Source organism: Agelaius tricolor, unplaced genomic scaffold (assembly GCF_023055355.1).
Source record: "Agelaius tricolor isolate 1412-34295 unplaced genomic scaffold, bAgeTri1.0.p SCAF_14, whole genome shotgun sequence".
Lineage (NCBI taxonomy): Eukaryota > Metazoa > Chordata > Aves > Passeriformes > Icteridae > Agelaius > Agelaius tricolor.
In genome coordinates, this window is record NW_027269274.1 from 3,890,208 (window position 1) to 3,915,997 (window position 25,790).

A 25,790-nucleotide genomic window follows, 5' to 3' on the forward strand; every position below is an offset into this window, starting at 1 on the left:
CAGGGCTGAAGAAGGCTCGGTGGGGTTTTTGCAGGTAGCTGGGTGTCTTTTGGAGTTGCAGCGTTTGTTCAGGCCTCTCCTGCCCTTCCCAGCACATCCAGCATTGTGTGTGCAGGGACAGGGTGCCTGGGAGGGAGCTTTCCTGGGGGTTCCCACTGCAGGGGTAGCGGGATCAGGCCCTGCAGGGCTCGGGTGCACGAGGGTTTTGTTTGCTGTCCGTATTTAAGCTGAATTAAATAGTGCATTTTAATTATTCCTCAGATGAGCCTTGCTGTCAGAGCTTTTCCCTGCGAGCCTCTGCTGGGGAAGCAGGTGGGAAGGGGCTGGTGGCTGGAGGGGAAGCCCAGGGGGTGGTCAGCAGCATGGGGACATGGTGGCACCCTGCTCTGAACATGGCTCGTGGGCATGGCGTGGTCTCTGTGTCCCCAGGGATGAGCTCAGGGTGCAGTCGGCCACCCTGGGCCTGATCCAGAGTGTGCTGGCATCAACTGGGGCTTCTGCTGATGTCGCTGCCTTTGGCTTTTGGTCTGTGCCACTAACTGGTATCACTGAAACTTTTTCTCCCCCTCCCTCCACGTATAGTAGCGTGTTTTCACACCCGGCGAGCGCTTCGGCAGAGATGTGATATGCAGGAGAAGCCAGAAAGCATTTGCTAGGTGGAATTCAGAGACGCTGTGCACTAGAGATCAGCAGCGTCTTTGAGACCGTTCTTAGAGGTCCTGGCAAGCAAACTTTATTCCAGAGCTTCGAAAGGTATGGCCAGGCTGGGAGCCCTTAACGTCGTGCCACCGAGGACACGCGTCAGCGCCGGCCGTGCTGAGGCACAGCGGTGTTCAAATCGTGAGTCTGATTGTTTGTCTGTTGGCCAGAGCCTTGTGAAGTGTCTCATTGCAAGAAGAGACGGAGAAGATCTCGTGGTTGCTAGAAGTGGTTGGTTTTGCGCTGACAGAAGCGCTGCTCGCAGCCTGCTCGCTGCGCGGTTCGATCCCCGCAGCTCGCTGTGCTGGGAATTGCAGCTCCTGCAGGTAACAAGGTGATGCCAGTGTAGAGAGAGGGGGGGGGAAAACCAGCATGGAATAAACCATGCAGTGCTTAGAGCAGAAACTTAATTGTGGGATCGCTGTAGTCTTTTAGGTTAAAAAGATTTATTTTGTGCTGTAGAGGAATCGGTTGTGCTGTTTTGCGGAGATCATTTATTTGTTGGTTGGGATTTCTGGACTGGTTTAACACGTGCTCTTTTTCCTTACTCCAGCACTGGAGCTCCCAAGTCAGAGAAGCTGCTGGCTCTGTTCGTGTGCAGCCTTCTCTGCAAATGTGCTCTAGGGTTTTGTCTTTCTGTTCTCCTGGCACGGGTCTCTTCCATGCATGCAAGTGAGCAGGCTTATGTCTAATGGCTGTTTGGATGTGGCAAGTATCCAGAATAATCTTGATGACTTTTTGTTCCGTGTCATTCTGCAAATGAAGACAGGATTCTATGGAAAATGGGCAAAGAGAAGAGCATGGGCAAAATCAGTTTCTCCCTAAGAGGCACCTGAGGAGGACTAAATAATTTTTCTCCTCTCATTGACCCTCCTGGTGCTGTTTTTAAAGCATCTCCATTTTAGTGCCTTGAAATTGCAATTAAGTTGTAGTAATTTAAGATTATTGCAAGAGTGCAAAGGGCAGTAGAAGCTCTTTAGAAGTCTCATCTCAACTCTTAATGCTCCTCAGTCAGGGGGTTAAATGAGTTTCCTCAATGTGAGTACTTAAAGTAACTAAATCGTAAACAAAATTTATACTATATTCTGACAACTAATAATCTATTTAAATTACATTAAAGTATGTGTGTGAAAATTTAATTAAAGGCAGAAATACTGTCAAGCCCTGTAAATATCTTGACAGATCTACTGAAATGGAACCCATATCGTAAAATATTTACATAGATCTGATAGGCTACAGTGTTTCTGGGAGTGCTATTCTGAAAATAATTGTGGACTTTTTTCCCTTCCAATTTCCCATTCAGTTGCAATGGTCTCAGAAAGCAACACAAATAAGTACCCAGAATGTTTTATTGGGATGATTCTCCCATGTATTGTTTACTGCTAATGGTGCTGTCTGTACACTGCTTTTCGCTGGTGTGTTTTTATTAGGAGAACCTGTTTCCTCACTAAGTTAGTTTAATTCAGAGGTACTGAATTTAAAAAATGGGCACTGAAATTAAAAAACTGGCACTGAAAACTGGGGCTCTGCAGTGTGCGGTGTGTCGGCGCTGGATGTGCCATCTGTGAATCAACTTTCTCCTGGGTTTGTGTCCCAGAGCATGGTGCTGCAGCATTTCCTGCACTGTTCTGACTCTCAATTGAATTGATTTTTCAGGTAGAAAGAGCTTGCAACCTTTTTTCCAAGGGTTTGAACTCCATATGGAAGTGTTTCCCAAAGTGCACACAGGGCACAGCACCCTCTTGCTGGTGCATCTACAGGCATATCTGCTGTGGTATGTGGTCCAGGCTGTTTTTAAGATGAAGAATGTTTTGCCCCAGGTAAAACTGGGTCTGTCTGAAACTTCAGCCAGACTTTGGCCCTTCTTAAAACCCACTGGCTGGAATTCTGCAGGTGGTTTTGCTGGGAAGGTGCAGCGTGAGCCGCGCTTTCTCACCACCCCGTCATGGGTTGGGACAAGCTCCAGTTTTTCCTGGCTGGAGTGTACACCCTGGAGCTGCAGGGTCACAGGAGGAGGATGAGGATTTGGGCATGGAGAGAGGGATGTGATGGGAGCGTGGTGCTGAGGAGCCCGGGCCAGGTGCTGGGCACTGAGTGCTGACAGCCCGACAGAAGGTGGCACAGTGCGGCAGGTTGGCTGCAGCCTCCAATGGCATCGTTAGTTTTCCCCTCTTCGCCAGACATTTCCTTTCATGTTGGATCTGAGTTTTAGCTGTACTTCCCGATCAGTCTTGTCATCTTGTTGCTAACAATTAGGGTCAAGTGTCTTTCCTTGGGCTCTCCACGGTCTTCGTGTTGGTGTCCCTCCCCCAGCTCCCTGGCTAAGCTGTTTGTTCATTAATTAGTGGATGGGGCATATTAACACATCAGTAAACCAGAGTAGTCAGAGTTCCCAAGGCATCTCGGGAAGCCCTCTCTGGTTTTATGTGACCGGACATGCACTATTGCTGATTTAGATAGCGGAGCCGATGATGCCAAAGCGTTGTTAAGAGAGAGATAAATAGAGAGAGCCCAGCAGTAAGCAGAATGTCATGTCTCTATTAAAAAGCTTGTGATGAAGGAAGATAAAATGGTGAGGGGGGATTGCTGGAGTGTTCAGAGCAGCCACTAAACATCTGATCACAAAAATCGATGCTGAATTCCCTTTCTTGCACAACACTTGCCTGCAGAATTCTGTCTGAGCCTGGGTCTGGTTGCAGCGAGCAGTGGAGCCCTGAAAGGACTTTTGTTCTTGCCAGAACGACAGCCACGGGGTTCTCAGGGATTCAGGAGCTGTCTGAGCTGGGATTCAAACATCCCTCCCCAGCTCCTTTTGAAGTGGTGCTCCTGGGATGCTGATGAAGTTGTTCCAGGCTCACGCTGGGGCTTGTTGCTCTGTGCTGCCTCGTACCTTGATTTCCTGGGTGTCCAGGCCACCTGCCTTTCTGTCAGTGTGGAGGTCAGGCCTTGGCAGAATAACACCGAGGCAGATTTTTGTCTATTGTTTTTTTTCCTTGTCTGGGTGCAGGGGCTGCTCTGCAGAAGTGAATAAATGGAACTGATTCTAAAGAAACCAGCGGTCGCAGCAGACCGGAGAGGAGCGGGGTAAATTCCGCCAGTGCAGTAAAATGTTAAATCATCACAGCCTTGTTTGCTGAAAGGATGTTGATCATTCCATTAAGGAGGATTAAGTAATTAACTGATATTTCTTTAGGAGCCCATGTCAGTTTTAAAAAGCATCTTCCTGGTGTTGCACAGTGAATGTGAAGTGTATGTTTTTCTGCTGCTGGAAAGCTGGGAGATGAGCTTGAGTGAGACACCTCTTCCTAAGCAACTTCTGGGAATACCAAGGGAGCAGAAATAGGGAGGGAGGTTTTCAACTAAAATGTGCTGTTCCAATAGATTTTTGATAGCAACATTGTCTTTTATGGATTTTTGTCCAGTGGGCCTGCTGCGAACCTCATTTCAAGGGTATTGTGTTTGGGATTAAGAAGTTAAAACTTTCTTCAAGTGTTCCTTTTGGTACTTGCATTTTTATTTTTAATAATAGTTTTTATGTTGTAACAGTGAGCTCACTGACAGTGAGTCATGAACTCTGTCTTCCATGAACCTCATGACAAATCTCTGTTAGCCACTCGGGCAGCTCGTCCAGCCCTGTTCCCACGTCTTATACTTGCGCTGGAAAGAGAAATTCCATTAAAATCACTCTTGTAAATCCTCCTGTGGTAGAAATCCCCTTAAAAGCAGTGCAGTGCAGGGGGCTGTGGGGCATCATGGTGTGGCTTCAGACACTGGGTTTGGAGCACATTGAAGCTGGGTTTAGCTTGGTCCCGGGGAGGATGTGCCTGCCCAGGGTTTTGACATTTGCTTGTTCTCAGTTAGGGAAGTGTGTTTTGGGGATGATGCAGGTGCAGGTAGAGCAGCAGGCGGGCAGAGGAGAACAATGACAGTATTTTTGGGACAGTATTTTTCACTGTTCCATTTTTGAAGGATCAGATTGAAGCCCCTGGATGAGAGGAGCAGGGGCTGTGTGAGCGCTCCTGCATCCCGTGCTCCCAAGCTCGCTGCCAGGGTCCGATCCAATTTTTCCCTCAGCAAATCACAGAATTTGGGATTAGCCTCATCAAATCGCTGCTGGTTCTGGTATAATGGTCCCAACCTCTAATACTGCAGTCAGTGATACTGAAACTACACCCAAACTGAAATTTTCTGTGCAAGAGATGGATTCTGGCCGGCAAATAGCATAACCCAGTGGCACCAATTGTGTTAGTATTGATACTTTCTGCTTTTGTAACAGCTCTCCTTCTCAAACAGGGCTCCTTCAGACAGTGCCATGCAAACTGTTGATCAGTGCACTGTAAATTATTCCTCCCCCTCGGGTGAATTTCATAAATAGTTGTATTTCCATAACACAGGCAGATGTAGCTTAAGTTATGTGGCCTAGGCTCTAAATTCCCCTGTTGGAATAATGGGAGCTCACTTGGATGGACTGAGTTTAAAAAAAAATTTAAAAGAAAATCAGTTTGGCTAAATAATAAAGTCTTAGAATATTCATGTGTGTAACATATAAGAATCTCTCTGGATGTTTGTGCAGAACATCATGGCCTGTACCTGCATTAGCAGATTTAGATGAGAGATTTTTCACAGTAAGTTTTGCAATAGTAATAATGTCTTAACAGCTTTAGTAATTAATTTTAATCAGAGAGTTGTCAGGGGCCCTATCCTGCTGTCATGGAATTAAATGAGTACTGGGAGAAGGTGGCTCTGAAATAGCTCGTAATAAATTTGTTTTTGTTAGTTTTTAATGATATGCCTGTGTATGTGTGTTCAGATAATATATATTAAAGTTTGTAAAGCACCTGAATTGTAGGTTTGGAAAAGAGCAAATGTATTTTTCAGTGATAAATTACTTGATACCTAAAAGGCTTTGAAAGAGGAATGTCAGAAGTATGCAGCAAAATTATTGTTTGTACAAGTATTTTAAAGTTTTTCTCTGGCCTTACCTATTGAAGTTTTCTGAAGTCCAGTAGTGTGAGGAATGATGGTCTTGCTCAGGAAACCTTTCTAATCCATCATTTTATTTACAGGATTTAACTGAGAATGGAAGAAACCCATCTTGGTATATTTTAGTTGATTTTGTACCATGTTATCTGTTCCGATTTTTTTTCTTCACTTCTATAAAACCAGTATCTGCAGCATTCAAAAATACTATTTCATAGAAGTTAAAATGGAGCATTGCCTGTGAATTAAACTAAAATATCTTAAGCCTATCCAGTGTATTCCTGGCATTAAACAGTCAGAGAAGGCTAAATATTTCCTATTTATTTTTCAGATTGGCTGGAGTATAGTCTTTCAGGAAAAGGGTCGTCAGCCAGTTGAAGGGGAAATCTGATTTTTCAGCAAGTGCTTTATATTTACTGAGGGATTCTGAGTGTGCAGAAGCGTGTTGCGTGGAAATGGAAATTTACTGTCTAGGATTTTTAGGGATTTTAATCGATGCCATTAGATAGAGGCACGCTCATAGAGAGGTAAACTAGTAAATCTGAACAAACTGAAAAATGGTAGCTATAGGTGTCTGGCTCTGTTATCAAACTTGCTGCCTAAGCCAGAGTTTATGCACTGTGATAATGCTAATGACCAGCAGAGCCAATGATGCATGACTGGAGGAAATCAGTGGTATAATCGGGAAAAGTTATCAGGTTTTTGTCATTAAATATTACTGATAAATAATACACTTCATTTTGAGTAGATAGGATGTGTTTAATTCTGATGTGGAGAGTTTCAATTTAATAAGGGGCATTGCTGAGTAAAATGATAATCTTTTGTAATTTAGAGGGAAAAATAAAAATGCATTTGTTTCAGCATAACCTCCTGGCAGCCACCATCCACTGCTGTTGCCTTCACTGGTGTCTGATATTGAGGAATATTCACAGCAGTTTGAGGTGGCTGCTTATAGCAAGGTGTTTTATCTAAGTTACTACTTTGTGCAGAATTAATTACATGAGGCCAGAACCAAAGGGGTTCTGTTTAGTATAAACTAGGTAAAATCTTTCATTTTCTGCTTAAAAATGTGAATGTTGCAGCAAATATAAACTGTGTGCTCCATGCAGTGATTCCCTACAGAGCAATCTGCCTGTCCAGGCAGTAACAGGAGGGAAGGGATGAGGACAAAAGATAGAGATAAATTAGATCTCGTTTTGCAACTTATCTTTTAAGTCAGTGGGAGAACAAGGAAGAGAAGTAGAGCTTAAACTGAAGGAAGAGGGATATTAATAGTCTCTATAAAGGACAGTTTGCACCAGGAAAAAAGGAAAAAAAATCTGCTTGGCTTTTTTTAGCAAAACAGGCTAACACCCAGAGTAAATCTGTGTCATTAACTGAAGCAGTGCGTGATTTTTAGAGCATCTCTGCTCCTTGTATGCGCTTGTCCCTGGGCTGAGGCAGCTGTGGTGCAGCCTCTGCCCTGGGGAGGCTCCTCTTGCCAGCTGCAGAACCTCTGTCTGGGTCAGCCCATGGCCCTGTTTGAGCAGATGCCACCAGTTTAGCCCAGCGAGTGGCTTTGTAACAGGGCCAGGATCTTCCCACCACCCCTTGGAGTCGTGCTCGATCGCTGAATCTCAGCTCGAGTTTCCAGAATTAGATGGCACAGTGAGTAAACACAGCGTACTTGCCAGTTCTCACATCCTCTTTTGCAGCGAGTATTGCAGCAAATCCTGCAGGTTTGACTCATCTCTGAAGTTCTTCACTGATATGAAACAGATCTCGTCTGCCTCTCTCAAAAGAGCAGGGAATGTGGCCTCAGCTCCTGAACTCACAGTCCTTCTGGAGATGAACACTGTTTGCTTGAGTTGGCCTCTCAGAAACTTGGGCAGCTCTGAGTAACTTTAGCTGGAGTTATGTGCCTGTATCTGCTGGTAAAATTTGGCCTGCAGTTATCCTTTATTGAAAGCTTCATGGAAATACTTCGTTCTTGCTATGCACAAATATTTACATTCTGGTAGGAAGATTTTTTTCCCCTTCCATTTCTTTGTGGGTTTTTCTTTCCTGGTTGATGCCATAAGCACAAAGAAAGTATAATGCTTTGTCAGGTAACAAGTAATATTCAAGTTTTCAACTTATATTTTTCATAGGCCCGAAAGAAAAAAAAAAGTCTGCCTGTAGTGGAAGTATTTGTTGGATTGTAGTGAGCCATCCAGGGTGGGATGGAGATTCTGCTTAACACGTGGGTAAGTTGGCAGGGGAAGGTCATACAGGGCAGAAAACTTTTCTGAGTAAATAAAAGCGGTGTCAGGTACAGCCCCTGTGTTAGGAACAGCACGTCTCAGTGTTTCTGTTCCTCGGTGTTGAATCACCTCCGCATGTTTCAACCTCTGCCTGGTGGTGCTCTCTGCAGATTGAGGAGGAGGACACATCTCACAATGGTCCACACGTGTGCCGTGACTCAGGCGCGCTCACAACTCCATGACATGCGTCAAGTGAGAATTGTTTCCTTGCAAAGCCTTTGCCTCCTTTGTTTTTGCTCAGATGAAAGCTACTTTCAATTTGACTATTTGACAGCGTGCTCGGTGCCGTAGAGAGTGAGGGCTTGGTTCACTTTGCAGTTAAGTAGATTCAGATATCTCAGCTTGTCCCTGGGTGTGCTTCCCATTGCATCCCCTGTGCTTCAGCTGACCAGAGGTGAGACTGCACAGGAAGCTGGATCAGTGGAAAACTAGCTTAAGCAGGGAAAAGATGTTTTCTGCCAGTTGAACATCCTCATTGGATTCTGGAGATCAGAGGAGGGTCTGAAGGGGTCAGGGCCACCCCCTTGGCCACTTGATAGTGTTTGCTGTAATGTGAGACCTCTGCCAGAGGCTTTGTGTCTGGATGTGCTCTTCTCAGTCTGGGCAGAGCATCCTTCCATGCCCAGCTGCCCTGGGGCATGCTCCCAGCAGTGCCTGCTGGTGGGACCACCCTGCCAAAGCTGCCAAGTGTGGGTTTCCCCTAATTGTTAATGTGATGCTGCTCCCTTAGTGCCAGGTACTGAAGTTGTTACTGTGCATGTCTTGGCATCGTGTATTCTTTGGTTTTCCTTCTTCCCTGTGAGCTGTGGATGATGAGCTGGTCCAGAGGCTGGGAATTTGTGATGAGGGCACTGAGATACCCAGGTTACTGGCTGCTGCTGTTTTTTCTTGTTTTTATAATAACTTATCTGTGCGATAAGCAAATGCAGCTGCACATAAAACTCAGTTAAAGCTGTGCCCAGCCTGCCGTGCGCCTGTGGAGTTAGAGAGCCAAGCTGATAAGGAAAGAGGTGGCCAGACCTCAGGAAAAGGTTGACCCCCAAAAAGGGTGTGTCCCATGCCCTGTGCTCACTGGGTGCTGTGCAGGATGGGTGTGCTGGGTGTGTGTGGCACGGGGGTGTCTGGGGACTGTGGGTGGCCGTGGTGGCTCCGGTGCAGGGACAGCCACAGGCAGTGTCACCAGCATGGCTGCTTGTGAGCCCAGGTGTTGGTGTGCACTGGCATCAACTCAGCCTTCCAGTGGGGGTTTGAGTAAAGCTTTGAATACAGTTTATGCTTTTCCTGCTTTTGATATGGGTGCAGGTGCACATTAATAGGAAGTGAAAGTGGGGGAGCCCCGAGGGAGCCTTGCTCCAGCCATGCCAAGCAGGTACAGCCCACGGGCCTTATCAGCTTGTGATAACCTGGCCTGGTGCTGGCATTCCTGTGCCACAGGGATTACGGGGGCGAGGGCGTGCTGCAGTTTGGCAGGGACCTGGTCCCTCTGCCCTGCTGTGTGCTCAGGGCTGGTCTCCCTCCTCATGTGGAGGCACCTTCTTGTCCCTGAGAGCTTCTCTTCCCTTGCTGCCCCTATGCTCTGATGCAGGTGGATCAGCAGAGTGTTTTGGGAGGGGTTGGCACCACAGAGCAGCACTGCAGGGTGTCCCTGACTGCCCCCAAGCCTTGCTGTGTGACTCTGGTGATGAGGGGAGCTGAGCATTCTCCATCAGAGCCAATGGATAATTCTGGGGGAGGCTGGAGCAAGTAGAGTCTTCAGGGGTGTGAGGAGAGGCTGGGTGCCCCTGGCCAGGGCTGAGCCCACGGGGCTTTCACTGTCACTGGGGTCCTTGGGCACTGGTGGAGGCACACTGTGGTGTGCCCAGGGAAGTGAGACCAAGCCCAGCACCCAGCTGCCTGCCCTGGGGCCTCCCTGGTGTTGCACAAAGTCATTTGCCTTCTCCAGCTGACTTCAGCCTGTTCACTGCCTGGTTTCGCATTGCCTTGTTGAGGAATTGGAGTATGCAGTCTGTGAAGTGAGGCAGCAAAGTGTTAGCCCTCAATTTTAATTATTACCTGTATTTTTGGAAAGGCAGCCAGGATAAAATATTTAGGAATAAAATTCTTGTTACCCACCCTTTGTTCCTGCTTGGTTTGTGCCCTACCTGAGGTGTGGATATCCCTGGGGGCAGCTGATGGGCAGGTGAGCAGAGCTGTGGTCCTGAACCCTTCCTGTCCTTACCCTTTCTCTTCACCATGTGCTGAGGTTCCATATTCTGCATGTGCAATTACTTTATGCTCCTAAATAACCCTCACCTTGCATTAGGGTTATTCACTGCTCATTCTTATGTGTTAACACCACATCTGATTGGAACCTTAACTGCTCTGTGTGCTCCTGTATTTTCCCCTCACCTCCTGGACCAGAGGGAGGGTTTGTTGCAGGGGGAGCCCAAGCCAGTGTTATCAGGGAATGGGCTCTGCCACTTCCCAGGCTGCACATGCAGTGAGTGCCTGGAAAAATGCCCCTCCAAGTCATGACAAATTAAGCGTCGCAGACAGATGCAGAGATGAAGCTCTGTGAGGAGATGTGTGACTTGGATCCAAGAGTTGTGAGATGTGCAAAGATGGAAAGGAAAGCAAACTTCTCATCCAACACATGGAGGCTGTGGTGCTTGTGCCCCAGGGTGCTCCAGTGCAGCCATCCAAAGGCTGCTGAGATCTCTATTGTCCCACTCAGGTCCCTGTCCCTGTCACCACAGTGCTGTAGCCAGGAGCTGGATATGCCATTTTTGTTATTATCAAGGTAAGTAAGGTAAACCCCATTTTTCTCTAGTATGGCAGAATCTGTTTCTAAGTGAGCTCAATTTAATTCCATTTTTCAAAGCAACGAGAGTTATTTCATAGAATTGGGATCATTAAAGCTGGAAAAGACCTCTAAGATCGTTGAGTCCAACTGTTCATGGTACTCCATCAATAAATAAAGGGCTGCTTGGAAACCCTGAGCATCCTGTCTGTGCCCCACTGTCCCTGTCAGGGCCTCCAAGTGTGCTGTGTGCACTGAATCACATCTGCTACGTGAGTGGGAATGTGCAGGAGGAGACCAAGACTTCTGAATGGCAGAAAGGAGTCTGAGGAGGAGAAATTAATAGAAGGCAAGTGAAGAATTCTTGGATTCACACAGCTCGTTATTCAGACCCATCATCATGGCAAAGAAATGGGAGGAACCTCTGTTGTCAATTGGTGTCCCAACAGCAGCAGTGTAGGATATGTCTTCCAGCCTGAACTGAAAAAAAAATTTAAAAATTAGGCAGTGGTTGATTACCTCTTGGTTTTAAATAAGTGTAGTATTGAGTGCAAATTAAAAACAACCTTGAAACGGCACAGATTCATAAAACTGTACACTGGGATTTTAAAAATTACCTCCATTGGAATCCTGGAAGCATCTGTTACATAATTAATGCACTTAAAAATATATTCTATTTATGATTAATCCAGCACTGTAGTGTGTGCTAGTTAAATGCCTGGATCCCAGCGTGCAGTGCGAGGAAAGAAGTGCAGTTGTAATCTATTTGATGGTTATAGGAAAGGACATTTGCTACAAATAAATACATTTTCCTTAGTCTTTTTATTTGTCAGGGCCAAGCTTATGTCTGTTGTGCTGAGTTTGTTGACTGGTAAATGTTTTGAGATTTATGCTGATAATTTTGTAGATCTACTGGAAAAAATAACTCAAGAATAATTAGGGAGATTGACCATACAGTAATGTACCACATGGGTGACAACGTTGATGATCTTGGGTATGGTATATGCAATTAACAGTGCTAAGGCTTGGTACTGCAGAGCTCTTCAAACACTCTCTGAGTTACACAAATGCTGTAGGGGATGCACGTCTCTCCTTGCCAAAGTTACTGGATGCCTTGGGTCTCCTCTCCAGAGGAGTACTCCAAGTTGAGACCTCTGGGTGAGAGTGGTGGAGCAGGCACAGCAAATACAAGTATGACTTGACAAACCTCAGCCTGCACAGATATTTTAATCAGGAAGGTTTTAGGGGCTCTGTAGCCTTATTTTTTTTTTGGAGGCTTTGAGTTGGCATCAAGCCATGGGGTCCTGGAGCAGTTTCTGGCATCGCACTTCCTCTGACAGATTTTTCTCTCTGCCCTCGGTTTCTGTTCCCTTTTTTACTCTCACCCTTCATTAGACACTATCTTGTCAGGTTGGTGCCAACTAAAATCCTTTTCTTCCATTTTACTTTCGTTCCTGTCTGTAAAGCCTGCAAGCTGTTACACTGGCCCTTGGGTATTCCAGAGTGGTGGTCCCACCTTGTGCAGTGCTGTGGGTGGCCGTGGGTCCTGTGTTTCCCTGCCTGAGCATCCCAGGTGGAGCAGCAAGAGCTGCACAGTGCTGTGGAAGTCTGTTAAAAGCTGCTTTTCCAAATGGTTCTGTTTTTGAAGTGAACAATTGCGTGTGTTAGCTCAGGAAGGATTTTGAGATTGAGCGCTGAAGGTCCTGTGGCACCAGGGCTGTGCTGTGTGGCTGCTGGATTGTGAAGGGGTCACCTGTACTGAATCCACACGAGCAGCATGGCACGGTGTGGACATTGGCACCTCTACCTGTTGGGCTCTGCCCTGGTGCCCCAGCCCTGCATGGACACAAGGTAGGGATGGGGAGGACAGGGACAGCTGTCTCCCATTTGCCTTCGGTGTCCCCATGCCCAGTGTGGGGTTTCTGTGCCATACCAGTGTGGGTGCTGGAGGCTGCAGGGACATGAGAGGTGTGTGGCAGCCCAGCTCAGCTCTGCCATCCTCTTCTCCATCACTGACGCTGGAAGTGAGTTCCTAATGAACTCAGCTTTCCACTTTCTGTTGGTTGTCTTGTTTCTGCACTCCAGAGTCCCTGGTGCCCCTTCAAAATGTAACGAGGGAGGAGCGAGCCTGGTTTTGTGGGAGGTGGAGATGCTGAGATGCTTTTACCTGTGGTCTGTTCTCTGGGCTCGTCCTCGCCATTAATCCCAATAGAAACGTTTCTTCTGACTTTTCCCACTGTATAATGCAGAGCCTTGTTATCTCTGCAGTACAAAAATGCACTCAGCATGGGCTTTTCCTTTAGTCCTGAGCAGAGATGGATGTTGAGATATGTGTGCTTAGGCCGTATTTTGAGCAAATTAGGACAAAAAAAAAAAATTGATTACTATTGGTAACTTAATTTTCTGAAAACTAAAGAGCCCCAAAGAGAAACCCACTTCAAAAGCTCTTTGTTTCCTCCTTTTTTGTTTTTTTAACAAAGGCTACGTTCTAGCTGTATTTCAGTGGTCTCTGGTTTCAGCCACTTTCTTTGATACTGATTTGTGTGAAAGCAGTTGTCAGACTGAAGGAAATGATAAAATCTATGAATTAAGGCAAAGGATGAGAAGGGCAGTGGGTAGCATGAAATGGAGAAGTGTTGGGATCTAACGAGCATTCCTGCAAGCAAACCCCAGTTCCTGTGCTTGTAATGGGCCAGGTTGGTGATATTTGGTGAATTTAATGGATTGGGGTGGGTGGCTGATAAAAACAAAGAAGATTTTAGGGAAAAGCAGAATCTGGTGACTACAGTAGTGCATATTTATTTTTAGAGCTCGATTGCTTTTGAGTTGCTAGCATTAGAAAAACTTCTTAGCTCGCATTATACTGCAAATTTCTTTAATTTATTTTTAACGTGGAAATTTTGCAAGCTGACGTTTTGCAGCATGCGTAGTACGCTTTTGGCTGACAGCATTGTCTGGCAAAAGAAATAACCAAATTATTATTCAGTCATGGGTTTTTAACAGCCGCAAAGCAAGTGGATGTTAACTAAATGATGCAATTTATTCCCTTCCTGCTTATTGCCAGCTTGCCTATTACAGAGAGACTGCCAGCTTTAAATAAGTGGTACCCAGATGGTAGTCGCATGACGCCCACTTGGTTACGGAGCCTAAGCAGGGAATAACTCGGCAGCCACTACAAGCTGTGGGTCAATTGAGGGGGAATGCCTGTTGCTTCACAGTTTTGCATATGTAAATCTGTTAATGTTATGTCAGTATTGTGCGGTCTAAACACAAGCATTGCCTTTCTCCGGGGCCCAGATGAACTTGGATCGCCGCCCAGTTAATGAGGAGCGGGCGTGCGGAGCGGCGCTCGGAGGCAGCGGCTGCCGCTCGCCGTGAGCCCGGGATGCTCCCTCCGCTCCAGCGGCGCTGCCCGGCCCGCACCAAACAAACACCTCCTCTATTTTTAGCACGGAAAGAGGGCTGGCTCGGCTCGGCTTGGCTCGGCTTGGCTCGGCTTGGTTTGGCTTGGCCCGGCCTCCGCTGCTCGCTCTGTCTGCCGCGCTCCCGCAGCCTTCATGGGCTGCAGATGTGGCGCAGCCGCCTCCGAGGAGTCATGAACTGTGTCGTCTGCGCCCTTTAACAGCCAACATCTGCTGCGGCTGCCTGTGCGAGCGGCATGGAAACAATTCCGGGCACAGCGCTCCGGTTCGGCCGCGCAGACGATTACTTTATATTAATTGCAGCGAGATAGTCGCTGTACGAGTCAGGTTTGAAGGCAGTCCTTCTCCCCCCCCTGCCCCGACCCCGCCTTTTTTATTATTGTTTTAAAAGCAGTAGTTAAAATTGTTTGACATGGGAATGGTTTTTATTGTTGATCATTTCTGGTTCTGAAAAGTTTATTACAATGGGTGAAAACAACAACCAAAAAAACCCATAAAAAGCTGGGGCTGTAATATGCTTATAGGCTAAAAAAGTACCAATAGTGTTGATTTAACCAAAGAAAATGTTCCTGGAGGTATTGTAAATTTTATGTGCCAGATGAAAAGCATTAAGTGTGTTATTTTTCACGAAGGAAAAACATTCTGATTTTTAACCATTTTGTAAATTATATTAATGCTGTAATATGGGCCTGTTCCAGGAGCGCTCGCCCCGTGAGCAGGTCTCGTGGGGCGTGGGTTGGGGGCCCTGCTTGGAGCAGGGCTGGGTACAGGGACTGGCCAGGCAGAAATCTCGTGTTTTCGGGCAAAACACTCTGTCTTTGTTTGCTTTTTGGGTTTTTTCCCCCCCTCTTCTTTTTTTGGAAGTTGCAAACGAGCATTTTAAATGCATCAAGAGTAAAATTTAGGGAGAAAATAAGCCGCTTTGGAATGTAGCGGAAAGCTGAGATGCTTCAGTATTTTATCTTTATTTTGCTAATTATTTGTCATGGAGATCGGAGTTGATTCCCTGAGATTTCTTTTAAGCCTCTTAAGATTAATTTTTTTTGGCTAATGGTAATTTTCCTCCGCTTGATGCTCCCCAGCTAGAGCGTTACTGCTTAGCAGCACGGCTGGGGGAATAAGCTCAAGGTTCAGAACATGGACTAGCAAAGGGAAAAAGTGATGAGGAAAACCAGAGGGTCTGGAAGTGCTGTAGGGATTGTGGGGAGGGTTTATAATTTGGGGCAAGTCCATCATCCCCATGGCTTGGGCTGGAATGGGAATTTGTACAGCAATTGTGCTTTTTGATGGAAAATTAGTTAGCAGTTGTTGAAGAGCCCGTAGCAAATCCTTACACAATAAAGGTAAATCAAGCTCAGCGTTGGTTTATATGTAATTTTTTTTTCAGTTCCCTATATTAATGTGAGAGCTATAGCTTCCCCTACTGAAAACTTAATTAGGCAAACAGAATGCTATGTTAGCAGACACTTACAAACCCAATGTGCTCACAACTAGATTCAAATAAGTTAATAAGAGTTATATTAGGTGTTTCTAATGGTACTCTCCATTTTTTAAAATAAATGCTGGCTTTGGTAATAAGCCACCCACACCTTTTTGGGTAATAGTTTAATTGAAAGGCTTGATTGTGTCCATTGAGCTGCAGAGGATCCCTTCTGCTGTGTGCTGTGGTAGTTCAGGTCTCTTTGAACCCTTTTTATTTGGGTGCCTGATGTAAAGCCCCCTTAGGAAAAAACTGGGATGAGGGAAGGAAACAATCTGTTGTGGAGTACACGCAGAAGAGCCAGCAGACAGGAGCAGAACAAATCTGCAGAGTTAGTGTGGGTGTAGGGGTGCGTGCGTGTTTGTGTGTAATGTATTTAAAATGCCAATAGCTTATGCCTTTTGAAGGCTCCAAATCATAGCTGTCATATTAGCTATACCATTTCCAAAATTAATGCCAGGAACAGACTGATACTGATTGTTCAAAAAAAAGCATCATTATTCTGTGACACTTTTTTTGGGGGCTTTTGACATCCCCAGTTAAAAGAGGTGTGGTTTCCATGCAATGTTCCTCAAAAATTGTTTGCTGAAAGGATTTTGATTCCCAATTTAAGGTATTTTCTTAATTTTTTTCCCCTCCAAGAAGACAGAAAAACAAGGGGAGAGGGAGGGAGCCTTCTTACTTTCCCACTGATTTCAGCAAAAAGATGTTTGGACAAAGAGCATTAATGTGAAGCCTGAAAATTTAAATTTGCCGTCAGAAATTTGAGACTTTGTTGTTTCATGACTATTGCTACAGCATGTCCTCCACATCTTTGTGCTTCTGTCTGCAAAGTGGGAATGGGAAAAGGTTGCCATGTTAAGAGATTGCTGGAGGATTTAAACATAATGCTTGTGAAATGCTGAGGTCATCTAATGTAGGGCGTTTTGCTAATAAAAAGGATCAATGTCTTCGGTCTGCTTCACCATGACCTCTCTGTTGGTGTGATGCAGTGGGTCTGAGGTGTTTCTCAGCAATGTTTTTTCCATTGTGGCAGACCATGCTTGGTTTTGAGCCACCTAGCAGAACTGCCCACGGTTGCTGACTTAAAAACATTTATTGAAAATCAGTAAAGCAGCTTTTTTTTCTCACTGTGTTCCTACAGATCACGTCCACCTTATAATTTATTTATGCTAATATTAACATGTGGCCAGTAAAAGTGTGTGTCTGTGTGGGGTATGGCAACCTTTAAGAGAGCAGAGCCTGGTTGCCTGGTAAGGATAATCTTGCCAGAACAAGAAAAAAAACCTACAAGAAAAGGCGACGGTGCACAAAAGTGCTGTTAGTTTGTCAGCATTTTACACAAACCTTCAGTGCTGAGAAGTGCTCAGAGCACAGCTTGAGAGGTCCTTTCTGAAGCCGAGATGGTTTGGGGGATTCCCTCAGAGAAGATCAGATAAGATAGTAAGTGGAGGATTTGGGCGGAAAAGTGGTTTGGAATTGCAAATCAGTGGTTTGCCCATAAGTGCTTTGGGTTGGCTGTGGTGTCTTCTGATCATATATATATATATATATTTTTTTTTTTTTTCCTCCCCTCCAAAGATCTTGAGTATTTTTTCACTGGTCTTTAAGCTCTCTCAAAAGGGTGCTGATTTTCAAAGGCTGAAGATGGCTGCTCACTCCAGAGCTCTGCGGGCTGATGTGAAATCACTGCTTGTTCTCTCGAGGCTCCTGATCTTGATCTCTGATAGAGCTCCTCACTTTCAACTGCTTCAGCATAATTCAGTGCTTTCTTGAACATTGTAGGAGGTTGAATAAATATGATTTCTACAGTATGTATGCATACATAGCTCTATGTATGTATATATAAAGAGATGAAACTTGGACATGCTGGGTGTTAAGCAACACGCCAAAAGCAACAGGAGGAAGCAATGTCAGAACAGGACTGAAATTTATCTGTTGCTCACTGGTGATCCCACAGCTGGGCAGGATCCAGCTGAGCAAACTGTGATGTGGTGACTGTTCTCTCTCATCCCACACAATGTACTTATATTGTAAAATATATATTCAAATATTTAGGAAGTTGGACATTCTTCCTGTAAGGACTGGGGGATGGTAGCTCTTGGATCAAGCCCTCTAGACCTTGGGCTTTTCTTTACTGATGTGAATGTAAAGCCTTCATCTAGGAGGAAAAAAATAGATTTTACAAGTTTAGTGACTCTACCAACACCTGGCTGCACAGAGAGGTAAGTGGGGATGAGGGTTTTGTTGTTCTTACTTTTTTGCTCATCTTGGAAGAAGCAGGAGCAGAAGGGCTGGGTGGCACTGGGCTGTGTCCATCCCACACTGGTGGCACAGACAGGTCCCAGCTGTGCTCCAAGGGACTGGCTGTCCTGGGATACACAGCAGGTCCCCACAGCAAAGATGTTGAAGCTGCATAAAATGCTTTGTTTTGCTCCGGTCTATGAGAGCATGGTCTGATCATTCTGGCACGCTGTCATCTTCATTTTGTGGCCCCTGGTCTGGTCTGCTGTGTCCTTCGCCTTCACTGCTCTGCTTTCATGGAAGGCATTGTTTGAGCAGAGTTTGGGCTGTGCTCTCTGCCTCAGGTAGGAGCAGAGGGGTTTTACAGTCAGCACCAGCATCCAGCTGCTCTGCTTGTCCTGCATCCCCAAAACACCTTCCACGCCTACTGTCCCTTTTCTAGTGGCTTAAAACCCATGGCTTTGTTTCATCCGTGAGGCAGTCAAGTTATCTCCAATCTCAAGACTGAAGATACTGTTGGCATAACACAAGTATAATCACTGTGAGTATAATCAACAAGGATTGCTGGATTGATTTCTCTCTCTTCTTTTTTCCTTCAGGTGTTTAAAAAACCCCAAACTTGCATAAGAGTGCGTAACTTGGTAGAGTTCCCCATTGCTGGAGGTGCTTGGTGAGCTGGAGCTCAGCTTCCCCTGCAAGATGTAGGATCTTGCATGCCATCAGTCTGGATTGTGGGCATGGTGTTGCCAAGCCATGGGCACGATTGCAGGGAAATTTGGCATGGATCAGGGTGTCTTGTCCACCAAGATGCTGCCCCAGCTCTGTGTGTGTGTGTGTGGTGTGCTGGGAGCTGCTGCTTCCCTTGGCACAGGGAGCAGAGGGAGTGTCCATAGCAGGGAGGACACTGTGGAGCAGAGATAGTGATCTGGGGCTTGGGAGAGGGTTCTCTTCCATCCTCCCTCAGTTCTGACTTCAGTGCACTTAAAAGCTGAAGAAGGTTTGGTCTCCTTGGTGATTTGGGTGAGGGTGGAAATGGCTTTAATCTTTTTGGCTGGAGTCTCAAATGAAGGTACAACCTTCTCACTGCACCTGGCAAAGAAACTTGTTTCTTACAGGTGTAGCTTTGTTTTTTGTCCTGCCTTCTCTTGCAAATGAGCATCCCTTTTTTCTTTTCTTTTACCATACATAAGCCTCCTTTTGGAAATCCTCTGTTGCCATCCAGGCACCTGCATTTCAAGTCTCTATCATGCAGATTCATTTTTCTCTTTAGGCATGTGCCATGCTGACAGGCCTCAGGCTAGAACATGCTTTTTATCTGTGAATGCTTTCTCTTGTGCTTTCACTTGGAGAAGGTGATGCTTTGAGGTGAAGGTGAGGGGCTGTGTCGTGCTGTTGGGAGCCAAGACCTGGGCTGCTGCCCCGCTTTGGAAGTCAGATTGTTCCAGGCTTGTGACTTGGATTCAGGAGAACTAAAAGGTTCACATGCCATGAATGAAAGGAAGAGAGGCGTGGAGTCAGAAAAGGCCTGCTTGAAGAGTTCTGAGTTTAATTTCTGTGTTTGCTTTCATTTATTGAAATGCTTCAAATCTCAAGAGAAAGATTGAATTTTGGGGGTGGTGTCCTCATAAAACTGACTTTTTTTTAATGCTGGACAGAGTACCTGAACATCACAGGAATCCAGATGAGGAGCCTAAAAATCACAGGTTATTATGCACGCATGGAGGTTGTATTAGAGGTTTTTTTTGGAAATGCAGTCTTTTTCTTGAATCCTTTTGGCACAGGCTGTAAGTCTTGCCATCTCCAGGACTGCCCCAGGAGCATGTTCATTAACTCCCACCATCTTCTGCATTAGCATTGGCTTCTGTGCTTCATTTAGGTTTTCTTTAGAGCATTACATAAACAACTATCATGTAAATACAGGCGTTTGTAATGGTGGTTTTAAATTAAAAAGACTTTTGGATTCATGCAAGTAGACACATGCTTGCACAAAATAACTTTTGGCTTTCCCCTAACACTTTTCAGAATAATTTAAAGGAAGAAAAGATTTGCAAACAGTTGTAAAAGAGCCATAAAAAACTGTCAAATAGCAGACCTTCAGCTAATTGTAAACTGTTTTGCTCTTGGAAGTCATACAACATTGATCTCATAGTTGCTTCATTAAGAAGGTGCTTCTCTAGCACAGGAGCTGTTTGCCTAGGTAGCCATGAGCAAAAATAGCAAGAGATGTTGGGCTTCTGCTATGAATGCCCAGTATAAACTAGAATAGCTCCAGGCAACTGAAGGATTCTGTACCAAAAAGGAAGGCAAGTGTTGCAGGGAGCTGAACAGGAAAAAAGCTGCAGAGCTGAAAGCTGCTTTTCTCTGCTCCCAACTGCTTCACCCTAGAAAAGGCACAGCATCTGCAGCCCTTTGCGGGCAGGATGGCAGTGGGGAGGGGGGTGTTTTGGAAGGATCCACTGGCACAAGAGGATGCAGCTCTGGGTGATGAGTGTGGTAGCACTTGCAGGCTTCCTCTCTGACTGACTGTCCTTATGGAGTATGGTTTAATTTTCAAAGGAAGATGTGAAAAAAAAAATAAATCTTTTCCTGGACAGAGAATTGGCTGACATCCCCAGCCAGCTGGTTAGTTGTATATATATTTTTTTTTTCTTCAGTATACCAAGGAAGACAAGCATTCATGGTCACCCTTTTCTGTTTGGGATTTAAAAGAAGGAAAAAAGTCAGTAGTCCATTTGACTAGATAGGTGAAAAAACTTTTCTCTGAACTCAGCTCTAATTCTGCAGCTGGGCAGTGTTTTGCTTGAAGAACGTGCCTAGCTGTTGGAATTGTGTCCTTCCAGTGCTGCAAACTGGAGTGTCTGCTTCAGGGAAATATTAATAGCAACCCACTGGGTCTCATCCCTAGTGTGTTCACTCTCAGTCTCTCTCCTTTAACTAGTTTCTAAAGCTCTATCATTAAATCTCTTTAAGAAGGGAAATTCTTGCCTTTGTGTGTTGGCTGAGCTGATGAATGGTCGCCTGTTATCTGCTTGGTCCATGACTGAGTCAGGCTGTCAGAGACACAGAGCTGGAGTCAAAGGGACTTTATTTCAGGCTCCTCTACCTCCTCTGGCTTAGCCATGGAGTGGATTCTCTTCCCATCTGTTCCTGAAGCAGAAACCTCCTGTTTGACAAGAGGGAGGACTGGGGATTTTATCTGGCCCAGCCATTTCCTTCTTGATTTCCTTCCCCTGCAGCAATCCCGTGCTGATCCTTCACCTCCAGCCATGGGTTCAGGACATGACCTCCTTTGCAATGATTTTTCCAGTTGCTAAAGAGGGGAAGGGAAGAAATGTGTCTTTGCTCACCCCTGGTGAATTTGGGCATCACCCATATGTCACCCCTGTTGTGCCCAGTTGCTGGAATTCCAGCTCTGCACTGGCAGATGAATTGGTTTGCAGGTATTGATCTGCTCCTTGGGAGGGTAAAATCATGTGGGTTCTTCCACAAAAGTGTCAGCTTTTCTCTGAAAAACTCACATGTGAGTTACCTGATAGTAGGGCTGTGCTTACAGAGTCCAGGTTGGGTGCAGTCCTTAGTACAGGGTGTGTGGACTGTTCAGACCATTTTCAGCACAGGATATTTATTGGGCAGTGCAGCTGAAGCATGCAGGCAGGGTAGTGTTCTCCCCTACCCCAGAAATAACTCCAGGTTGGGAGTGAGTTTCCAAACTTTAATCAGGGTTGTTCTGCTGATTGTTTCATTTTTGCTAGGTGCTGAATTCCTGGCCAAGAGATGGTGCAAGGGAGAGGATGGGGTGGACAGGAGGAGGCCTACAGTGCAGCATGCAGAAGAAGATCAGGGAATAGTCCAGCACTTAAAAATTCAAGAAGAAATTCCTGGGCATACAGACAAAACAACAGCAAATAGAAAAAAAAAAAAAAAACAAAAAACAGAGCCCTGAAAATCATCTTTTGTGCTCAGATTCATACCAGGTATCATCCCCTGTGCAATGGTCTGGGGCTCTGAGGCACTGCTGCCCTTGCTCAGGTGTGATTTGTGCGATTCATTCCCCTTCCCCATCAGAAGCACGTCAGAGAGTCACTGAACCACCCCACGGATTTTGTCCAGGCTGACTGTAATAACTCTCAGCTTTGTGTTTTATGTATGGTATGCTTAAGTGGTTTGGAGAGCATCAGGAAATAGGAAGGGCCTACACACAGCACAGCACAGTCAAGGGAGCCCTGGGGAGTGATTCCCCCATGACTCCGAGGTGGTGGGACCAGTTGGTGTTCCCTGCTTAGTGTCACAATCCTGCCCTTCTCTGACTCAGCTGCTGCTCACACTGAATTCTCTTGTATCTTCTTGCCTCATCTTTTTTTTGTTTAAAAAAGTGTATCTTTGTTTCCAAAGCTTTCTCCATCATGAGAACCACTGGGTTTGTGGCTACAAAGCACCACTCTGACTTCAGTCTGCTTTTGCATCCCTTCATGGCTTTGTTCTGCCTTGCAGAGACAAAGTTTTTCCCAGCTCTCCTCAGTTTTGCCCCATTTTAACCACCTTCCTGTATCCCAGAGTCATCAGTACCTCTTCACTGCATCAGTGCCACAAAGCTCAAATAGTCCCTGTCTGCTGGCAGCACTTTTGTTTCCCAGTTACAGCCCTGTTGGGTATGAAGGGGCCTGTCTTAAAAAATACATCTTATTTTTGGACTCTCATCTGCAATGTGCTTTTATAGCAGCCAGCAGCACTGTCTGCCAGTGGAACAGGGCACTGGGGTCTCTCACACATTGTCCCCCATGGGGCAGGAGGAGAATGTGAGATCCTTATCCTAGAGCCGGGCAAGCAGAGGTACAGGGGATGTGCAGCTGGGCAGAAAGTTCATGGAAAAGAGGGAAACCAAGCATGGACCTCCTGATGGAGTCTCTCCAGCTGGGGGCTGAACCCCAGGGCTGTTTTTTCCCCACAGTGACAGTTTTAGTAGGTCTCCAGAAAGTGCCACAATATGAATATTCAGTGCCAGTGAAATATGTGCAGTATGGAAAACCAGAGTGAGGGATCTTGAGGGTTTGATGAACTTTGTGACAGCATTACTCTGTTGTAGGGCCACGACTGATGCAGGAATTGATTTCTCAGCTCAGGCTTCACCGTTTGAGCAGAGTTCATCCCTGTTTGCTTTTCATAATAGCATTATTACACCTCGCTGGCAGCAGGACAAGGGAGAAGCAACCACGCAGCTTTTCATTCCTGGTGTGCTCCTGTGCAATAATCAACGGTGGTGAACACCAGCCTGACAGGCTTGGATTTTGTCTATCTGAAATGTTATCAGCTGACTATCACAGTATTAACACTGATGTAAAAGATTCCTGGTTTAACTCAGAATTTTCCAACAGCTACAGGACAAAGACCTGAAGAGTTTCAGTATTAAAGAAAAGGGGGCATACAGAGCAAACCCATGCTGCAGTAGCAAAAATACAAAAAGATGCATCTTTAAACTTTTCTTTTTCTCCTGATCTACTTTCTGCATGACTCATGAGCTGGGCTCTAAAATGGCCTCCAAACATGCATGCATAATTTTGCACATCCCAGTGTCTGCATATGCAGTGCTCTTAAATATCCGGAGGCTCTGGCTTTGCTGCTGGGGCGGAGCAGGGAAGGGGCAAAGGAGCTCATCCCCAGAAGGGCCCAAATTTGTGTTAGCATCCCTTCCCTGATGGCCTTACCCAGCCTTCCAGGTGCTCTGGTCAACCAGCAGCATCTGTGCAACCTGTTCCTCTCCGCAGGTTTGTGCTGGGATTGTGGGCTTGGAAAATGTGTCTGGTTTTAGTGTTTTGTATTGGGTTGGGGTTTTTTTTGTCTTTTGGGGTTTTTTGGTCCTCTTCTCATATGAAAGGCATAGCCATAGCAAGAATACAGGAGCTTTAGGAGTAAATTCTGAGTGTATTCCAAGAACTAGCTGGACAAGGGACGTCTGAGGGAGAGCCAAACTTTGGCAAAAGTCCCCTGTGAAGCTTTAGAAATGAGGCTGTGAGCACCTTTGGGTGATGGCATTGCTTTTTTTGCTTTTTACCAATATGGCGGTGGGTCCTGCCACCTCTGCTCATGGAATCCGCAAATAAATAGGCTAAAAATGAAATTCATTTACCTTTTTGTCTTTTTCTTTCAGTGATTCCTGATGGAAACCCTTTTAAAGCAGTAGTCTTATCTGTGTTGCTCATTTTTGTAGAATAATTAGGAGCTCCTAAATGGCTCATAGGTGTTGGAACGGGGTTTTCACCCTCAGGAGGGGATGTACAAACTGTTTTCAGCTGAGGTGACAGAGGCCAGTTAACAGTCAGTCAAGGGCGGCTCTTTCAACAGTTTATGATAATAAACCCCAGTTTTAGGGGCTGTGTGCAGGTGACATCCCTATTTCTGAAGGTGGCCTGTGTGTGCAGTGATTCTCGACACGTGTTTCAGTACTGCTGTTGTCTGGGGTAGGGTGAGCATACCTGACATAGCAGAAAGGTGTTGATTTGATTAAAATCTGCCTCTATTGTCTGGCAGAAGCCCTGAAGCCCCCTTTTACCCTTTCTTCTTGCAGAAAGAAGTGCAATTTTCATTCAGCATAGATGTTTCCCTTTCATCCCTGAAGCTAATTTTTTTTTTTCCTGCAGCAGTTTTGGTGAAATTATGTATCACTTGTGATAATTCATTTTAAAAATTCCTGAGCTGTGTGGCGTACTTTCATGAAAATTCATTTAGATAAAATTAGATATTATTGTTTAATGAGGTGGCATTTCAATTTAGACCTTGCATCATGCATATACCAAGAGTTTTTTATGGAATAGTTAGGTTCATTTGAGTAATAAAGGCTGAATCATGGGGGCTTTAATTCTTAATCGCTGTGAGGATTGTTATCTGTGGGATGTGAGCTGTCTTAGTGGTATTCAATCAAGTGTCCACTTAGCCGTGACCAGAAGTAATTGCTCCCAAGTGGGTTGCACAATGACCTGTTAATACTTGCTTTGACCCTCTGACCTTGTCTGCCCCATTGTTTAGGATTTTATAGCGAGCGAGTCTGCATTTCTGTGGGGTCAAGTAGATATCTGAGGTCAAACATTTTCTGATTACTCCACAGTGTACACTGTAAGTCTGTGGGGTTGTTGCATAGCAATAGTCACCGCTCCAGAGCAGGACGCGCGGGGTTGGGAAATTGTCTTCCTGAATGCATGTAAACAGTTTAATATTTTACTGAAAGAAGTTCATCTTGTAAATTAGGTATGAATAATACATTTGTAATTACTACTCATGTCTTTAAACACTTGTGTCTTAATTGGCTTGGGTATTTTTTTAATGTATTTGCGTTTTGTCTGGGAAGTTAATTGTAACTTGCAGAGATGGCAGGCGAGTTGCGTAGACTGGGAATGGCTTCGTCCTGCATTCCTTTGGCACCTGGGCTTGTGTCAGTGCTTTTGGATGAGTTGAAGTGGGGATTGCTTCATCCCTGCCTTGAACTGCTGCCACAGACTATTTTATGTGCCTCTCACAGCCTTCCAGAATTAGTTTGACCTACTTGTTGATGACTGCGACCCGTGGCCAGTTGGGATGTCCTGTATTAATTTATTGCCATATTTAAATGTTGCTGGAAGTGTGGTCATATTGTGCAGTCATTTGCAGGGGGCCTGGCCATGTTGTGTAGCTGAAATGTGATGTTTTCTTAGCAGTGTATCTGGCACAAACAAAGCCTTGGTATTGTTTGTAGCGCTACTCCCTCTTTTCATGTCGCGTTTCCTGAATTCAGTAGCCAAAACACTTCTGCACACCCTTCAGCCTTGTGGGTCAGCTTTGTTCTGAACTAGCTTACATGCCCATCTCTCTGCATTGCATCCTAGTGCAAATATTTTGATCATCACTCCCTGAGCAGGGCTGGTGGGATGACACAA

The 25,790-nt window shown here is 45.5% G+C and overlaps 1 protein-coding gene across 8 annotated transcripts in view; it reads left to right on the forward strand.

The window, feature by feature from the left end:
- The window catches only part of FOXP1 (forkhead box P1), a 376,943-nt gene that overhangs the window by 5,047 nt on the left and 346,106 nt on the right, over positions 1-25,790 (forward strand). The window contains exon 1 of one of the 8 annotated variants that reach the window (XM_071439346.1): positions 822-840. The exons of the other annotated variants lie outside the window; for them this stretch is intronic. The gene's annotated coding sequence lies outside the window, so the exon portion shown is untranslated. Of the gene's footprint in view, positions 1-821; positions 841-25,790 lie in introns of those variants that run through there. 8 annotated transcript variants of the gene reach the window in all.